The sequence below is a fragment of the Canis lupus genome, chromosome 32 (assembly GCF_003254725.2).
Source record: "Canis lupus dingo isolate Sandy chromosome 32, ASM325472v2, whole genome shotgun sequence".
Classification (NCBI taxonomy): Eukaryota; Metazoa; Chordata; class Mammalia; order Carnivora; family Canidae; genus Canis; species Canis lupus.
Genome location: NC_064274.1, coordinates 30,496,845 through 30,512,405, shown reverse-complemented (window position 1 = coordinate 30,512,405; position 15,561 = coordinate 30,496,845). Strand labels below are relative to the sequence as shown.

General features: G+C 39.0%; 2 pseudogenes; both read left to right on the top strand.

Moving 5' to 3' along the window:
* The first annotated feature begins 5,575 nt into the window (after positions 1 to 5,575).
* On the top strand, positions 5,576 to 5,987 carry LOC118353137 (cytochrome c oxidase subunit NDUFA4-like; annotated as a pseudogene).
* A 7,697-nt stretch (positions 5,988 to 13,684) lies between these two features.
* LOC112671750 (HCLS1-binding protein 3-like) lies at positions 13,685 to 14,455 on the top strand (annotated as a pseudogene).
* The last annotated feature ends 1,106 nt before the right edge of the window (positions 14,456 to 15,561 follow it).

The window sequence follows — 15,561 nt, the reverse complement described above, 5'->3', positions numbered from 1 at the left end:
ATGTACATACATGTGTGTATACATATATAAATATATATATTTAATGGAATATTATTTGCCCATAAAAAATAATGAAATCTTGCCATTTGCAACTACATGGATGGAGCTACAGAGTATAATGCTAAGTGAAATAAGTCAGTCAGAGAAAGACAAATACCATATTATTTCACTTCTATGTGGAATTTAAGAAACAAAAAAAAATGAGGAAAGGAAAAAGAGAGAGAGCCCAACCAAGAAACAGACTTTTAACTATAGAGAACAAACTGCTGGTTACCAGAAGAGGGATGAATTAAATAGGTGATGGAGATTAAGGAGGATACTTGTCATTATGAGCAGAGGGTAACATATAGAAGTGTTGAATCATTATATTGTATACCTGACACCAATATAACACTGTATGCTAACTACATTGGAAATAAAAATAAAATAAAATAAAATAAATAAAATAAAATAAAATAAAAAAATGTTTAGACCTTCTCTGAAAATAGATACCGAGGCAATCCTGCACACTCTGGCCCAAACCACCATAATCTCTAACTGGAATATTGCAAAAGCTCCTGAAAGGTCTTCCTGCCCTCATTGCAGCTCCCCCTCCACTCTATGTCCAGCCCTATAGCTGGTCAGATCAGGTCACCAAGTCCCTACTAATACAGTCATACCAGATCTGTTCCATTGTTACTTCTCTGACCTCTTATCCTATTATTCTTCCCTACTAGCTGCACACCAGCCCCACAGGCCTCTTTACCATCCCTCAAATATGCCAGGCACACTTCTACCTCGGGGGCCTTGGCACTGGCTCTACTCTCTTTCTGGGGTGTGCTTCTCTAGGTATCCGCACAGCTTTCTTTACTTAAATATCACCCTTTTAGGCCTCTCTTTGATGCTGTCAAAAATTTCAGCCCTCAAAAAAAAAAAAAAATTCAGCCCTCCTTCTTATACTGTTTTCCCTTAGCAGTTATCAGTAGCTAACAAACTATGCATTTTACTTATTTGTATTTGCTTTTGTCTGTCTCTACAACTAGAATGGAAGTTCCATGAGGACAAGAATTTTTATTTTTTATTTATTTTTTTAAAGAACTTTTTAAAAACGTATTTATTCACGAGAGACACAGAAAGAGGCAGAGAGAGAAGCAGGCTTCCTGCAGGGAGCCTGATGCAGGACTCTATCCCAGGACCCCGGGATTGTGCCCTGAGCCGAAGACAGACACTCAATCACTGAGTCACCCAGGTGTCACAGAATTTTTTTTTTTAATTTTGATGGCTACTATCCTAGCACTGGGAACCATTTCTAGCCCCCAGTAGATGTTTCATATATATTAGATACAGTATTTGTAAAGCAAAACAGTTTCATTTAGTGGACAAGAATGCAGCTGCAGAAACAAGACTCCATGGATTTCAATCTACTGCTAATATTTACTAGGTATGTAACCTTGGGCAAGTTATTTAACTTCCTGGGTTTCAGTTTACCACCATTAATATGGAAGTGGTGGGAGCACCTGTGTGTGGAACTATGGAGAAGATTAAAGGAGGTAATACAGGGGGGATCCCTGGGTGGCTCAGCGGTTTGGCACCTGCCTTTGGCCCAAGGCGCGATCCTGGAGTCCCGGGATCGAGTCCCGCATCAGGCTCCCTGCATGGAGCCTGCTCCTGCCTGTGTCTCTGCCTCTCTCTCTCTCTCTGTCTATCACAAGTAAATAAATAAATCTTTTTTTTTTTAAAAAAAAAAGGAGGTAATACATGTAAAGTATTCAGAACAATGGCTGACACATAGAAGCCATCAATAAAAGAGAACTATTGTGACTGACATACCTAGTATACAGTAGGTGCTCAGTTTAATGGTAGTTGTAATTATCATCAAACTTAAGCTTTAACAGTCTGAGAACCTCAGAGAATGAGCGGGTTTAAGAGATGGAGAATGCAGTTGTCTCAGTTTTTCAGAACTAAAAAAGCCAAGCTTGCATCCTATCAGGAATGTGCTGCTAAGTTGACCGTCTCTGATTCAAGTTCATGCGTGCAGCTTAGGCTAATAATATCGGTCTCCAAACAGCTGATTGAGCACAATATGACTGAAGGAGAAATGGCAGCAACAGGACAAAGTGTCCAAGCTGAGGTCACAAGGTTGGTCTCAGTTAGAAAGCTCACTTCATCTGTCAAGCAGCGCCGAGCATAATTACCCAGAGAGGAGCACAGAAGCCTTCTTTTTGAGTCTCCCGAGCAGCCTTGTCACGGCCCAGTGAGGAGGCAAGCACAGGATATTATTAACTGTCCTACAAGTGAATGCCCATAAAAGCAAAGTTGTGCTGTTCAGCAAATTCCATTGCAGACATATCCAGCAACAGAAGAGTAATTTCTGGAAGCAAAGGAGCTATTAAACACATGATTCCGAAACAATAAGACAAAGCCAGGGCCTCTCCTTCATTCAATCAATTATTTCCCTTTCTGAATATAAACAATATTTTATAAAACAGAAACCCCAAACTAAAAAGTATATGAAGAGATGCTCAAATTCAAAATGCAAATTAAAATAATGAAATATCCATTTACATGTATAAGATTGGCAACGTTAGGAAGATGGCCCATGCCACAGGTTGGAGGACATGTGCACACAAACACCGCGCAATACTGGCAGGAGGTGTTTGGAAGCACCATGTGGACTACTTCATCAAATTAGGAATATGCATCCCTAGGGGCCCATGATTCTACTCCCAGTTATAGGTTCCAAATATGCTCTTATGCAGGTCTATAAGGGGATATTTACAGAGATGTTTATTGTAGCTCTATTTGTGTGGCAAAGAGGTTTTTCTGGGCATCCATTACTGAGAAACTAAAGAAGTAAATTATGATAGATTCACTACTAAGCAGTTAGAAACGATAGATGAAGTATTCATATATTGTTTATTATAAAAAGAAACAGAATGACTTATATAATACAACATATTTCTGTAAATAAAAAATACATTCCTAAAAAAAAAAACAACTATTTCCCTTTCTGATGCTCAGTTTGTGGATTTAGGGGATTTTCTATAAATAATTAGTATTCTTTTAAAAAATATTTGTTTAATTTAGAGAGAGCATATGTGAGTGGGGGTCGGGCCAGGGGGAGAGAGAGAACCCTAAAGCAGACTCCTCACTAAGCGTGGAGTCCAACTTGGGCTTGATCCCAGGTCCCTGAGACCACAACCCAAGCCAAAATTGAGTCACTTGTTTAACTGACTGAGCCCCCCAGGTGTCCCTATAATTAGTATTCTTAAACTACATAAGCCCTTAGATAATCTAAAGGAATTATAGGCCTTTTCTACAATTGTATTTCTAAAATAATAGCTAAATAATGGACAAAACAGGGCATGTGGGTAGCTCAGTGGTTGAGTGCCTGCCTTTGGCTCAGGTCATGATCCCAGGGTCCTTGGATCGAGTCCCACATTGGGCTGTCTGCAGGGAGCCTACTTTTTCCTCTGACTACATCTCTGCCTATCTTTCTTTCTCTGTATCTCATGAATAAATAAACAAAATCTTTAAATAAATAAATAAATAAATAAATAAATAAATAAATAAATAAATAAAAATATTGGACAAAGCTAAGGATTTTCTGTTGTTATTACATTGCCGTGATGCATTTTTTTTGCCAATCTTTTATCTTCTACTTTTCAAAATTATTTAATTGTAAAGATATTTTATTGTCCAGTCTGAATACATTTATATTAATATTACTGATTACTGATATTTAATATTTTTGATAGTTTGGGATTTTATGATCATTGTATTTTGTCTTATCTCTAATCTTTCCTTATTCTTTCTCTTTTTATTCCTTTGTTAGATTAAGCTGCCTTTTATTTCACTCACATAACATAGTTTAATACATACATTTTATATATTTAACAACACAATATGTAGAAAATTAGAAGTTCTTTGTAATTTTTCTCCACAGGCTTTACCACAGCCTGTCTCCTGAGGTGGTGAGAGGGGGGCAGGATGAGCTTCCAGCCAGACTATCTCAGGAGCTGGGCTTCTGTGTTCCTGGTTTTTCTCTGTGCAACAGCCACCAGAACATCTGCTCAATCCCTGGGGCATTTCACACATGGTTCCTTCCTGGACAGGAAACAGAGTTTGTTTTTCAAATAACCAGTTTTACTGACCTTTTCTTGACTGATTGAACTGGTTATTGTGATGTCATGGAGACACAATCTACATAACACACAGAGTTATGGGGAAGAAAAGAATGAGCCCTGGCCACATATCACATGAATCTCTGCATAAAATGCTACTTAGGTAGGTGTCCTGCCTCAACGCCCAAGTCTCCTCTCCCCTTTCCAAGGAGGGAATTTTGGGGCTCAATCCTGCCTCTGGGCAAGATGTAAACTCTAGTGCAAGTAAACCCAGCATCAATGAATCTTAGAACCAGACAGACTCAGAACCCTCTTTCTAACCGCATTTTGTTCTCTCATATTCCTACTGCTTGTCTGCTTAGAGACAGAGTCCCTATCTGGATGACAGCTCCTTCCTTAGGGACAGTCTCCTTCCTTGAGACAACAAGTCTATCCCTAATCCCCAAAGAGGGCTGTCTCATCTTTTTGTGGCAATGTCTGAATTTAGCAATTCCTAGATGCCCCGAAGCTGTGTTCCAGCTATCAGTGTGACACTGTTTTTCTTTCAGCTGAGTTTTTCTGAGGCTGACATTTTGCCTTGATATACACCTTTAGTTCCTTGTCCTCTCTTCCAAGCTAGAGTTCTTTCTGCTGCTTGCAGCCCTTCTCTCCAGCTCCACTCCAAGAAGTAGATTTGGGTCTGGGTCTAGCATCTGCCACTGGGCTAGATCAAGTAGCAGGCACTTTCACGTACACTCTCATTTTATACACACAACTCTGTAGCATGAGTGTCCAAATTGGTATAACTATCCTTATTTTAGAGTTCGGAAAATTGAGATTTAGAGAGCCTAAGTGTCTTGCCCATCTGAAGCCAAGAATAAAGTGGAGTCTGTTCTCAAAACCAGATGTTATATCCATACAATAAAATATTATTTATCCATAAAAAGGCATGAAGTGCTCATACATGCTACACTGTAGATGAACGTGGAAGACAATGTTAAGTGAAAGAAGCCACACACAAAAGGTCACATATTGTATTATTCCATTCATCCGAAATATCTATAATAAGTAAATCCACAGAGACAGAAGAGATTGTCAGCTGCCAGGGAAACTGCTTTCCCCTGGGGTGATGAAAATGTTTTGGGGCTATATACAGATAGTATATATACATCATCACAACATGATGAATGCACTAAATACCATTGAACCACTCACTTCAAAAATGGTTAATTTTATGCCACATGAATTTCACCACAATTAAAAAAGAAAAAGCAGACTTTTAGATTTCCAGAACCTGAGCTTCTTTCACAGAAATACTTGTTTCTTAAGTTTGAAAATAGAAAAAAAAATAAATGATATTCTCTCACATTTTAAAATTAGAAATGGAGTGACTTTGCACGCCCATTCAACCTCTGTGTAGGCATTACTTAGTTCCTGGCCTTGCAGAAACTCGGTTTTCGTCTTCTCCTGCACAGGAGACCTCTGCCGCAACCATGTTACACCAGGTCATCGGTCAGGCCAAGAAGCTTCCAAGCTTGATCCCCCTTTTCATATTTATTGGGGCAGGAGGTACTGGAGCAGCACTGTATGTGTTGTGTTTGGTATTGTTCAATCCAGATGTTAGTTGGGATAGGAAGAATAACCCAGAACCTTGGAACAAACTGGGTCCCAATGATTAATACAAGTTCTACTCAGTGAATGTAGATTCACAGCAAACTGAAGAAAAAAGGTCCAGACTTCTAAATAAAATGTTCCACTATAAAGCTGCTTAGAATGAAGGTCTTCCAGAAGACTTCTGCACAATTTTCCTCTTATCCAGGAAATATTTCCCCTCTAAATGCACGAAATCATGTTGGTGTATTGTGTTGGGGTTTACACTGAATGATAAATATCTGAAACTTGAAAAATAAATAAATAAATAAAATTAGAAATGGAAAAGCAATGTATTACTTTAATATTTAATCACAAAGAAAGATTTTAAATTTAAATAATTTTGGGGCACCTGGGTGGCTCAGTGGCTGAGCATCTACCTTTGGGTCAGGTCATGATCCCAGGGTCCTGGAATTGAGTCCCACATCAGGCTTCCCACAGGGAAGCCTACTTCTCCTTCTGCCTATGTCTCTGCCTCTCTCTCTGTATCTCTCATGAATAAATAAATAAAATCTTTAAAAATAAATAAATAAACTTAAATAATTGTATCATAAAAGTAAAACTGATAAGTGAAAAAGCTCACACAGTATTGAAGAGTGCAGATAATGATACAGAACTACACCTGGCCCAACCACCCAGTCTCACTCCCAAGAGATAAACAGTATTATAAGGTGTCTTTGTAAACTTCCAGAAGACTTTGTGAGCATATGTATAGCCACATGGTTCTTACTTTGCTTTTTATTTTTTTAAATTAACAATAGTTCTTGGAGAACTTCATAAGAGAAAATATATCTATCTCGTGAATTCTAATAGCTGCATGATATTGCATTTTATGGGCTTACCAAAAATTTATTTACCTTTCCCCTTGTCCTAATACTTAGTCCTTTACTTCTCCATTCCTATGCATTATATTTAAAAGCTATTTGTAGATCTAGGCCATACTAGTGATTTTCAAACTTTAGAGTGAATGAAATCACCTATGAAGCTTAGTAAAAATAAGGATTCCAGAGCCTCATCTCAACATGGCCTGACTTGGCATGTTTGTGGTTGGTCCACTCATTTTCACTTTTTAATAGCCACCCAGGGTTATTCTGATGCAAGTGGTTCCTAATCCTACTCTGAGTAATACTGAAACAGAATGGAACTCATTCCAGCAAACCACTGTTGAGCTGTTGCTATGTTCCAAAATTTGTACAAGTGCTGGGAGTGCAAACAAGGTCCCTGTCCTGACAATAGAAAATACAAGTAAATCAGCCAATGTTATACCATAAGGGACACACAGTGGAGGTACATAAAAGGTGCTGGAGCTGGGGAACACTTATGGGCAGAGGCCAGAAGAGGCCTCATGAAGGAGGTGACAGATGAGCAGAACAGTAATGGATTAACATGCATTTTCCAAGGAGATGGAATTGAAATGCTACAGAGACAAAGATGCCAGGCTGCAGTAGCATCATGAATAGTCATGGCACTGACAGAAAATAGAGTGATCGCTAGAATAGCCTACAGGGGAGAAAAAAAAGTAATGGTCACATCACTGAGTGTGCCATGTTAAGGAGCTAAACTTTGTGGGTTATGGAAATCATGAATTGTTTTAAACAGTAAAGTACCAGGGTTCAACTTATATTTTAAGGGTCATTGTGGCTACAGTATGAAGGATGGATTCAAGGAGTCCTGAAGATGGAGGAAAGGAGATTCATTTAAAAGCTGTCACCGGAACACCTGGGTGGCTTAGTCAATTAAATGTCTGACTCTTGGTCTCAGGGTGTTAAGTTTAAACCCATGCTGAGCATGGAGCCTACTTAAAAATAAATAAATAAAAAATAAAGGCTATCACAATATCATGCCAAAATTATGACAGTTAAAAAAGAAATATGTGAAAATAATAGAATGAAATCACCTTTTTATTATTTTAGGTAGGAAAAATGCTCTTTATGTATGTTATAAAGCTCAGAAGTCAGAAAAGAAAAGAATGACAAATTGGACGACATAAAAATGTAAAGTTCTATGTGTATAATAAAAAAAGATCAAAATATAAGCAACAAACTTAGGAAAATGTTTCCAACCACAAGTCACAAAGGCTAATTTCTTTAATAAATGAAGAATTTTCATTAATCAATGAGAATAGGGATCCCTGGGTGGCTCAGCGGTTGAGCATCTGCCTTCAGCTCAGGGCATGATCCCGGGATCCAGAATCGAGTCCCTCATTGGGCTCCTTGCAGGAAGCCTGCTTCTCTCTCTGCTGTGTCTCTGCCTCTCTCTCTCTCTCTCTCTCTGTCTCTCATGAATAAATAAATAAATAAATAATTCTTTAAAAAAGAGAATAGATTTATGATCCAATAGAAATATAAACAAAATATAACTAGACAGGGGCAGCCTGAGTGGCACAGCAGTTTAGCGCCGCCTTCAGCCCAGGGCATGATCCTGGAGACCCGAGATTGAGTCCCACATCAGGCTCCCCACAGGGAGCCTGCTTCTCCCTCTGCCTGTGTCTCTGCCTCTTTCTCTCTCTGTGTCTTTCATGAATAAATACATAAAATCTTTAAAAAAAAAATATATATATATATATAGGACGGCCCGAATGGCTCAGCGGTTTAGCGCCGCCTTCCGCCCAGGGCCTGATCCTGGAGACCCAGGATCGAGTCCCACGTCGGGCTCCCTGCATGGAGCCTGCTTCTCCCTCTGCCTGTGTCTCTGCCTCTCTCTCTCTGTGTGTGTATTCTCATGAATAAATAAATAAAATCTTTAAAAAATAATAAAATAAAATAAAAATATATATATATAGCTGGACAGTTCACAACATACAAATGGCTTTTAAATATTTGAAAAATATTTAATCTCATTCATAATTAGAGCCAATGCAAAATAAAACTATAATAAAATACCATTTTAACTTATTAAATTATATTAGCTTTTCAAAATTTTAAACATTTTTTAAGAAAAAAATCCTCCCCAATGAATACCAAAAATTACAAGGCAATGAACTAATAAAATGCTTGTCAAGCAGATAAATGTAAAGCCAAATGCACCAGACATAGGATGGGGACAGGCATCTACATAACTGCCCATGCAAAAAAACCCCTAAGGTGTTAGCTGGCAGTAAAAGTAGTAATGCTAGAGCAGAGCTGAAAACCAATGTTCTCAGTATGATCCCATTCATGTAAAAATGTTTTTAAGTGACTTCACAAAATCCAAACAGTTTTATGATGTGATGTGGTTACAAAAAAACAAAACAATCAAAAACAAAGGAAAGGATCGCTTGGGGTTTTAGGTTGCCATAATAGAAACATATGATTCAGCTTAAGAGAGATAAAGGCTCACATAGTAAATATAGAACGACTTTAGATTGAGACATAGCTGAATTTCAATCTTTCCTATTGAATGATTAGGGTCAAATAATTTAAGGTCTTTGATCTTTTGCTTTTCCTATCAGGAAAATGAGGCTACAATAACCCATTCTCAAAGTTTTAAAGTATTAAGGAGAGAACATGCAAAGCATCTTAATATGATTCCTGGCACAGAATCTGTGCTTAATTAATGTCAATTCTCCTTCCCCTTTCCATCTTCTCTTTTTTTTTTCCTTTCCATCTTCTCTTTCCCTTTCCCACAATATCATATCATACCACTTTCCCATAAGAATACTATATTGCCATGAGAAGCTGGTGGGAGGTTCTCAATCATCAAGAGACACTGGGAGAGAATTAAAGCTATGGAATTAAAAACCACTTGAGTCAGCCCCGGCAGAGCTTGCAGATAATGGTGAAATAGAAAGATCTGGAGTTCCAAGTAGAGAGAAGGGAAGAGGGCCCAAAGGTAGTTACAGAGAAGTAGTGCTGGGCAAGCAGATCAGTAGTCTGAATCCCCTGCAAAAACTTGTAGAAATTACTCACATCAGCAGCACATTTTCAGAAATGTCTCCTTGAACGGTAAGAGGAGGATAAGAGACACATTGAGGTTTCTCTGCTCAGAGCCAAAATAGGAGCAATAACCATAAAAAGCCACCCAACTGGATCCAAACAGTTCAGAAGACCAATGGGCTGGAAGCCAAAGACCAATTAGAGCAGTCCTCTGGCAATAAGCTGTAGCCCTGATGAGAATATCACCTAGCTATTTTCTCAGCTGACAGTGCTGCTCTAAGAAACGAGGGAAAGTCAAAGGGAGATAAGTACAGGGGAGAAGTGAGTGCCTTTCTAAGAGTTTCCTAGTTGTGGAGAGACAGAAATTGATTCTATAGAAAACTCTTTACAAATGAAACAAAAGTGCTTATGAACATGAGAGGAAAAGGTTAACCCTAGCAACAAAGGTCAATCCTATGAAATGACCTCCATAATCTATATGTATTAATCAGGATTCTCCAGAGAAATAAAACCAATAGGATACATAGAAAGATATTTATTATAGGAATTGGCTTACACAATTATAGAGATGTCCCTATACCTGCCATCTACAAGGTGGAGAAGAAGAAAAGCCAGTGGTGAATTTCAGAGTCCAAAGGCCTGAGAACCAGGGGAGCTCATGGTTTATGCCTCAGTCTGAGTCCAAAAGCCCGAGAATGGGATGAGAGCAAGATGATAGTGTAAATCTGGGTACAATGTCTGAGGGTAAGAGAAGATGTATATCCCAGCATACACATAGAAGAACAAATTTTCCCTTCCTTTACTTTTTGTTCTATTCAGATCCTCAGTGGATTGGATGATGCCCATCTTCATTGGTGTGCATAATCTTTACTTGGGCTACCAAATCAAATGCTAATCTCTTTCAGAAATATCCTCAAAGACACACCCAGAAATAACATTTTACCAACATTCCTTAGCCCAGTCATATTGATACATAAAAATAACCATCGCACCATGAAATAACCCCAAGCATTACTGACAAGTCATTTGTCAGAAAATTTGGTGAGTGGGACACCTTCTCTGAGGATAAGGAAAAAAATATATGTCTTGGTTTCAAAGAAGTTTCAAAGAGTCAGGCCAAAACTAGAGTTAGAAACAGGCTCCTTAGCTCCATTCTCAGTCCTTTTCTCTCTTCTTTCTCTCTCACATGGTATTATAATCCATTTCTGTGGCTTTAAATACTACCCATAGTCAATGACTTCCCCACTCAGACTTCAATACTATCATTTCCTTCCTACCCCACCCCACTCAAGCATGGATGCCCTTCTTACTTCGTTCAGGTTCTGAGGTTTAATATTTCTTCATAAATACTCAACTTCACATATAATTGCAGAAATAAAACTTTTTTAAGTTTTTATTTATTCATTCATGAAAGACAAGAGAGAGAGGCAGAGACAGAGGCAGAGGGAGAAGTAGGCTTCTTGCCAGGATCCTGATGAGGACTCCATGCTAGGACCCTGGGATCACGCCCTGAGCAGAAGGCAGGTGCTCAACCACTGAGCCACCAAGGTATCCCAGAAATAAAACTTAAAATAAAAAGTTACCATGAACATAGAAGCAAAATCCTCAACCTTAATATTAGCAAACCAAATCCAAAAGAGATTTATACGCCATGATCAAGTGATATTTATTCCGGGTATGCAAGGCTGATTCAAAACTTGAAACTTCACTACTATCCATTACATTACAGGCTAAAGAAGAAAAATCACATAATCATATCAATATACACAGGGAAAGCATTTGACAAAGTCCAATATCCATTTACGAGAAAAACACTTTGTAAACTAGGAATAGAGGGGGACTTCCCAACTTAATAAAGAATACCTACAGCTAATATACCTTATGATGAGAAACTCATAGCTTTCTAACTAAGATCATGTAGAAGGCAAGGATGTCCTCTAACCATTGCTTTTCAACATTATGCTGGACATCTTAGCTAATTCAATATGACAAGAAAAGGAAATAAAATGTATATAGATTTAAAAAAGAAGACATAAATTGTCTTTGTTAGCAGGTGACATGATCATCTATGTAGAAAATCTGAAAGAATTGACAAAAGACAACTCCAAGAACGAATAAGTGACTGTAGTATGCTTGCAGGATATGAGGCTAATATACTGATCATAACAAAAGAACAAAGGGAATGTAATGGAGCAAAGATATTCTCTTCAATAAGTGGTACTAGAACAACTGGACATCTACATGCAAAGAAATGAATCTAGACACAGACCTTACACCCTTCACAAATATTAAGTCAAAAAGGATCACAAAGCTAAATGTAAAATGAAAAACTATAAAACTCCTGGAAGATAACATAGGACAAAACCTAGATAACTTTGGATGTTGAGATGACTTCTTGGATACAACAATAAAAGCATGATCCATGAAAAATATAATTAATAGGCTGGACATCACTAAAATCAAAAACTTCTGCTCTGTGAAACATGTTAAAAGAATTAGAAGATAAGCCACAGACTAGAAGAAAATATTTGTAAAACATGCATCTCATAAAGGAGTGGTATCTATGATATTCAAAGAACTCTTACAACTCAACTATAATAAAATAAACAATCCAATTTAAAAATGGGCCAAAGGTCTTAACAGATATTTCACCAAAGAGATATATAGATGGCATATGAGCATAGAAAAGAATTTCCACAACATATGTCATTAGAGAAATGCAAAACAAAACAATAATGAACTATTACTATACACCTGTTAGAATGGCCAAAATCCAGAATACTTACATCAAAGGCTGGTGGAGCAATAGGAACTCTCACCCACATGTGGGAATGTAAAATGTAACAACCACTCTGGAAAACAGTTTGGCAATTTCTTTTCTTTTCTTTTTCTTTCTTTTTTCTTTTCTTTTTTTTTTTTTTTTTTTTTTGTAGGATTTATTTATTTGAGAGAAAAAGAGAACATGAGCTGGGGAGGGGCAAAGGGAGAGGGACAAGCAGACTGCCTGCTGAACACAGAGCCCAACGTGGGGCTTGATCCCATGTCCCTGAGATTATGATCGGAGCTGAAGTTAGAAGCTTAACCAACTGGGTCATGCAGGTGTCCAAGTCTGGCAATTTCTTACAAATCTAAATATACTCTTACCATATGATTCAGCAATTGTACTTCTCAGTATTTACTCAGCCAGAAGAATTGAAAACTTATGTCCAACAAAAACTTTCATGCAGATGTTTATAGTGCATTATTCATGATTGCCAAAACTGGAAGCAACCAAAATGTAGGTGAATGGACAAATAAATGTTGGTACATTCAAACAATGTTATTCTGTACTAAAAAGGAAATGAACTATTAAGCCATTAAAAGACATGGAGGAACCTAAAATGTGTATTACTAAATAAAAGAAGCCTACCTCCAAAGACTACGTACTACATGATTCAATCATATGACACTCTGAAAAAGACAAAACTATGAATACTAAAAACATCCATGGTTGGCAAGAGTAGGGTTAGAGGGTTGGGGAAAGATGAATTGTCAAAGCATAGGGGAGTTTTTTTTTTTTAAGATTTATTTATTTATTCATGATAGACATAGAGAGAGAGAGAGAGGCAGAGGCACAGACAGAGGGAGAAGCAGGCTCCACTCAGGGAGCCCCATGTGGGACTAGATCCCCGGACTCCAGGATCACGCCCTGGGCCAAAGGCAGGCACCAAACCGCTGAGCCACCCAGGGATCCCTGCATAGAGGAGTTTTAGGGCAATGAAAATACTATGTATAATATTATAGTCATGTATATATGCCATTATACATTTGCCCAAAGCCATCAGTATACAACAAGAGCAAACCCTAAAGTAAACCATGAGTTTTCAGTAACTATGATCTGTCAATGTAGGTTCATCCTTGGTTTAAAGAAAAAAGAAAAAATACCATTCTGGTGAAGGATGTTAATAATGGGGGAAGCTATGCATGGGTGGGAGAAGGAAGTTTATGTGAAATCTCTGTATCTTTCTCTCAATTTTGCTGTAAACTTAAAATTTCTTTTTGAAAAAAAAAAAAAAATGAAGCCTTACGGTGCACCCCCCCCCCGGAGCCACCACGGTCATGCAGTCCCCGGCGGTGCTCGTCACCTCCAGGCGAGTTCCGAGTGTCCACAGCAGTGTCCGCGGGCGGCCACGTGGGGCACCAGCCCGGGGGCAGTTCTTGGTCCAGTTCTTGGGCTCCAGAAAGCACAGGGAGATTGAGGAGCGCTCGCAGAAGCCGAGCGGTCGTCATCCCGCGGCCAGCCTTCCCCCGCTCCCCAAGAAGGTCCTGCTGGCTGGGGGGTCTGACATCCGGGAAGGGAGAGCCGCGTTCCACGAGATTCTGCGCTGTGTCCCCAGGGCCGCCGAGCGGGCGGGAGGCCCGGAGCTCCGGGGCGCGGCCCTCACCTGCGGAGACCGCCCTGTCCTGGCCGCACACCACCAGGCCCAGGACGACGGGGGGCTTTGGACTTCTTCGGGCAGCAGGACCGAGCGCAGGGTGAGGGTCTCCCCAGCCCAGACCTGAAGGGTGCAGGATGCAGGAGAATCTGAGGAGGAAGAGGCAGAGGCACTGGGCCCTCTGGGCATCATGCGCTCGAAGAAGCCCAAGAAACGCCCCGAAGTGGCTGTGAAGCCCAAGCCCTCACCCCGACTCACCATTTTTGATGAGGAGGTGGATCCTGATGAGGGGCTCTTTGGCCCAAGCACGAAGCTCTCCGCCCAGCACCCTGCAGAGGATGTGCCCCTCAAGGACCACCGCTCGCCAACTGTGATGGGGGGCTCAGCCTGCAGGCCTGGAAGGGGTTGGATGGAACCTGCCATCCTAGTGGGGGTTCATCCTGCTGCAGACTAGCCTCCCTGGAGGCCTGGCACCACCTAGACACTTGAGTGAGGATGTGCACATCCCCAGATGATGATGCTCAGTCTGTGGTTGGTTCTCCACCACAGGTCTGTGACCTACTGGTAAAATGATGACACCCAGTGATTCAATAACGTTAATTTCCGTGACTCAAAAAAAAAAAAAAGACTTTGTAAAAAAAATAGATAAATAAAAGTAAAGTCCATTTAAACCAATTAATTTGTCAAAGATTAATAAGACTGAGAATACTTTGTGTTGGTAAAGGTATGGGAGTACTGTCATATATACACCTTACACAAAACTACATTACAGAGCAAACTCCTTAAAGAACAATTGGGAACTACTTTACAAAACTTAAAAATACTATGCTTTTGAACCAGCAATTCCATTTCTAAGAATTGTTTAAACAATTGTTTAAACAAATGTCCAAAAATAATTATAGAAATTTTAATGGCAACATCACTTATAATCACGCATGCATGCACACTCACACGTAAACTAGCCTAAATGTCCAATAGAGAAATAGTTAAGTAAATCATGGTACAATGGAATAATGTGAAGCCATGAAAAAGAATGAAGTAGATTTTAATGTACTAATAAAGAGGTCCAGGAGACATTGTTCAGTAAAACAAAACAAAGCAGAAATGGATATGCAGTGCAATATGATTTCATTTGCTTTAAATACATATATATGTTTATAAATAGGAATTTTCTGGAATGATAATATAAGCACTATCATAGTGTAATTCCATTTGTAATATATATAGAAAATTTCTGGAATGATGAAGAATGATGTTAATAGTGATTTCCCCAAAAGAGCAAGACTGAGTCAAGGAAGAATGAAACAATCTTAATTTTTATTCTATATTATTCTGTATTGTTGAAAGTTTCTTATTATATATATGCATTGCTTTTATTATTAAAATTATTTTTAAAGATTTTATTTATTTATTTGACTGAGAGAAAGAGAACAAGCAGGAGGATCTGCAAGCAGAGGGAGAGAGAGAAGTAGGCTCCCTGCTAAGCAGAGAGCCAGATGTGGCTCCATCCCAAGACCCTGGGAGCATGACCGGAGCCGAAGGCAGATGTTTAATGGAATA